The sequence below is a fragment of the Solanum dulcamara genome, chromosome 7 (genome assembly GCF_947179165.1).
Source record: "Solanum dulcamara chromosome 7, daSolDulc1.2, whole genome shotgun sequence".
NCBI lineage: Eukaryota > Viridiplantae > Streptophyta > Magnoliopsida > Solanales > Solanaceae > Solanum > Solanum dulcamara.
In genome coordinates, this window is record NC_077243.1 from 11,990,255 (window position 1) to 11,994,051 (window position 3,797).

Genomic DNA, 3,797 nt, shown 5'->3' on the forward strand with positions numbered 1-3,797 from the left:
CTTTAGCTGTCTTTACTTTTTCTGTTCTCAGATCTATCTTTTTCCTGTCATAAAATAAATGGAGAAAAAGGTTTCTTTCCTCACCTTATTGTTACTAACATTTGTGGGATTTTCTCTTCTAATTTCCACAATCGCAGTTCCTTCTTTAAGTAAGTCATAAACTCCTATTTTGAATTTCCATCTTTTAATTTATTATTAGATATATGTTAAGTCTAATTCCTTGCAGTAATTAATATATTATGTCTCTTGTGGTGATAATTCACAGGAAGTCTTAAGACAATTACAGAAAATCAAGATTCTCATAACAAGGTTCTCTTTATTCTCTCTTCAATCCTTTTTTTTTTGTTTTTTTTGTTTTCCTTATAGGGTAAAATGAAAAAGATTGGGTTGAAATTGAAAAAAATAAATTAAAATAGTCTGAAGTTAATAGAATTTGTTGAAATTTGTATTAACACATGACTTTTACTTCAAATTTTATGACAGAAATTTTTTATTCTCCCCTCAATTTACGTGGCTTGATACGAAATATAAAAAAGATATATTTTTTCTTATTTATGGTCTAAACAAACTTTAGTCACTTAAATGATTATAAATCATCTTAATTTAATATAAAAAATGAGAATTTTAAAATAAATTTGAAACATGGGGAATATTTCACTTAAACTACTCCTTATATTCTTTTTTTTGTTTGTAACTTCAAATTATTTATTTTAAGTCAAAATTGAGTTGCAAATAATGATGTATCCAAGTAATTTATTTTTGAAATTGTTAAAGGTGGTATTGATGGATGAGTTTGAGAAAAAGAGGGAATTGTTGGTGGAAAGAGATGACTATGCAGGAACAGGTGCCAATAACCATCATGACCCAAAGCCTCCTGGCTCCCAATGAGGAAATCAAAATTAACTAATTAATTACGTTTTAAAATTATGTTCTTGTGTACAAAACACATGAAATAAAGATGATCAAGGAAGGATATATGTGTAGTACTATTCTACTCAAGTAGATGTAATTATATATGTTGCTTGTTTTATCTTCATATTAGAACCTACATTATTGTCGTTTCTTCCTTCATACTAATTTATGTAATAATGTTTGCCTAAACATAATTTATGTAATTATAAATTATCTTTTAAGTGTCCCTTACTTGATGACATATAAACAAGAAAAGAGGGAGTATAATAAAACAACCTTTGATTTACTAATTAATGACACTCTATTTGTCACGAGTACTTCCAACAAGATATTATTTTTGATTCTTAAAATGATTGTTTTGACCACGTAATGAAACATGAAAGCACCTAGTGGTGTTTAATTAATACCTAAGATTCAAGTTGAGCTAATTACTAGTTATTCCACCGCTTTAATTTGTTAGTCTTAATTACTATTTGGACAATTAAATAATATTCTTTTTAAATATTTTAAATTATTAATTATTGTGATTTATAGTATTTTTTATATATAGCTTCTAAAAATGTAAATCTTATTTCAAAAATGAAAATTATATGTCAGAATTTAATATTAATTAGTTTGATTCTGATTCCCTGAATCAAGCCGAACTAATTGAAACAAAGGAAGTATTAGCTAGCCAATTGTCAGTAATTTCGTGGATGGAATCAAAACAAACGTTAAATTCTAAAATTTTCGTGAAAGAATGATACAATCATTAAATCATACATAAATATAAAGAAAGAAAAGGCAAGGAAAGAATTTTGTTTTACCGTAAAGAAACACAAATTGAATTTATTTGATTACCTACATAACAAGTGGTGTCACGAGCACGACGAAAATTAATTAGGAAAAATTACCCTTTTACACATATTTTAATATCATATTTACTTGTATTTCCTATTATATCAAAAAATTTCCAAAATCCCTCTTTTTTCTTTCTCTCTCTCCCTCACTGATATATCACTCTTCCTCCCTAAATCCTCGTCCTAATTCGCTCCTCTTCATCAGTTTTTGAGATTTTGAATTTATAAGTACATCTGTTACTCAATTTCAAGGTTCTAACTAAAGTATATTTTAATTTTTCCTTATATGGAATCTCACTTCATCCTCATTCAATCTGATTTCTCCTAAAATTTGTATCGTTTGATTTCTTCTATAAATCTTTGAAAAATCTTCTAAAATTGATATTATTTGCTTTCTTCTGTAAATCTTTCTGTTTTTGTAACTCATATCTTCAATGATACATATGAAATCCGTTCATGGTCTCAAACAGTCGAATAAAAATCAAGGAATTTTTGTTTCACCTGGTTCTGATTCATCTTGGGAAGGTTACGACGAGGTTAGATCCAAACATCGTAATGATCCAGCAGTGATGGATAAGTTACGTGAGAAATTGAAGTCAAAAACTCCAGTTAAACATGCACCCAAAGAACTAGACAACAACATTGAATGGGTTACAACACGCCCTAATCTCCCAAAAGTATAGGTTCAATTAAGGGTTTTTTAATGAAGTTTTTATGAAGGTTTTTTAATTCTGATACATATCGTTTATGTATCAGCCTATCATGTATCAAGCGCTAACTCTTCTGATACATAGTGTTGTTTTTAAATGCCATTTTTTGGAGATTTACTACTTCTGATACATCGTGTTTAAGTGTCAGTTTTTATTGTATCAAGTTTTAATAATTCTGATACATCCATATTTATGTATCAGATTATAATTTATAAAGCCTTACTATTTCTGATACATCTTCTGTATGTATCAGAATCTCATGTATCAAATATTTTAATGCGTATGATATATCGTATTTATGTATAAAATTCAAGTTGTATTTAACCATTTTTTATGTCAATGCAGAGAATGAAATACGTCATCAAGAAGATCTCATCCCACCCATTGAGATTCGGCACGGCATATAGGCTAATTTTCTTGATGATTTTGAATCATCAATATGTGAAGAAGGTATAAAGTTATTTAGGATGAAATTTCTATTCCAAATACTAGACTACATGCCGAATTCTTCCGTTTAAGATATGCCACACTATTGTGGAATTATGATTGTCGGAAGGCCAATGATGGCTATGTTAGCAATAACGATTATCCTAAAAACCTAAGAGAGATTTCATATCTCTTAGTCAAGGAGAACCGATGAACGTCGGGTAGTTTTTTTTTTGAATTTTGTATTAGAAGAATGTACAATTACCAGACTTTTAAGTTTTTCTCATGTATGAAACTCTAATATAAGATGAAAGTTTATATATCATATTATCATGTATCAAACTTGACTGCTTCTTGATTCTGATATATACTATTAATGTATCATATTCTAATGTATAAAACTTGACTACTTCTGATACACACTGTTAATGTATCATATTCTAATGTATAAAACTTGACTGCTTCTGATACATACTGTTAATGTATCATATTCTAATGTATAAAACTTGACTGTTTCTGATACATACTGTTAATGTATCAGATTCTAATTTATCAAACTTGAATTCTTCTGATATTATATATGTATCAGCATCCTATGTATCAAGATTTAGTGATTCTGATACATCTTGTTTATGTATCAGAATCTCATTTATCAGCTTTAATGAATTTGATTCATCTTGATTATATATCAGATTGTCATGTATCAATATTTAATATTTCTGATACATATTGTCTATGTATCAACACCTCACGTATCAACCTTTAGTGTGTATGATACATCTTGTTTATGTATTAAATTCTCATGTATCAAAATATAATGATTCTGATACATCATGTTTATGTATCAACATCTCATAAATCAAGCTTTAATTATTCTGATACATATTGTTTATGTATCAGAATCTCATGT

At 27.9% G+C, this 3,797-nt stretch overlaps 1 long non-coding RNA gene across 1 annotated transcript; it reads left to right on the top strand.

Annotated features, from left to right (window-relative positions):
- Window positions 1-1,069, top strand: LOC129895239 (uncharacterized). The gene is made up of 3 exons (XR_008767728.1): window positions 1-149; window positions 266-309; window positions 775-1,069. It is a non-coding gene; the product is annotated as an uncharacterized LOC129895239 (long non-coding RNA).
- The last annotated feature ends 2,728 nt before the right edge of the window (window positions 1,070-3,797 follow it).